This window comes from Arachis duranensis, chromosome 10, assembly GCF_000817695.3.
Source record: "Arachis duranensis cultivar V14167 chromosome 10, aradu.V14167.gnm2.J7QH, whole genome shotgun sequence".
Lineage (NCBI taxonomy): Eukaryota > Viridiplantae > Streptophyta > Magnoliopsida > Fabales > Fabaceae > Arachis > Arachis duranensis.
Window position 1 is genome coordinate 47,732,976 of NC_029781.3, and position 878 is coordinate 47,733,853.

The following is an 878-nucleotide window of genomic DNA, read 5'->3' on the forward strand; positions in this document are numbered from 1 at the left end:
AGGTATTTTCTGGCTGAAATTGAGGGACCTGAGCAAAAATCTGATAGGAGGCTGACAAAGGACTGCTGATGCTGTTGGAATCTGACCTCCCTACACTCAAAATAGATTTTTTGGAGCTACAGAACTCCAAATGGCACGCTCTTAACTGCGTTGAAAATTAGACATCCACGGCTTTCCAGCAATATATAATAGTTTATACTTTATTTGAGATTAGATGACGCAAACTGGCGTTCAACGCCAGTTCCATGCTGCATTCTGGAGTAAAACGCCAAAAACACGTCACAAACCAGAGTTAAACGCCAAAAACACATTACAACTTGGCGTTTAACTCCAAGACAAGCCTTTGCACGTGTAAAGCTCAAGATCAGCCCAAGCACACACCAAAGTGGGCCCTGGAAGTAGATTTCTGCACTTAGACTTATTTTTGTTAACCCTAGTAAGTAGTCTAGTATAAATAGGACATTTTACTATTGTATTAGACATATTTGGATTATTTTTGGATTACTTTATGATCCTTTGATCACGTCTTGGAGGTTGGCCTCTCGGCCATGCCTGGACCATCACTTATGTATTTTCAATGGTGGAGTTTCTACACACCATAGATTAAGGTGTAGAGCTCTGCTGTACCTCGAAATTAATGCAATTACTATTGTCCTTTTATTCAATTCAAGCTTATTCTTGTTCTAAGATATCACTCGTACTTCAACCTGATGGATGTGATGATCCGTGACACCCATCATCATCCATCCTTATGAACGCGTGCCTGACAACCACCTCCGTTCTACCTTAGACCGAACGCTGACAACCGAGCCTTCCATTCCGTGAGATCAGAGTCTTCGTGGTATAAGCTAGAATCCATTGGCAGCATTCATGAGAAT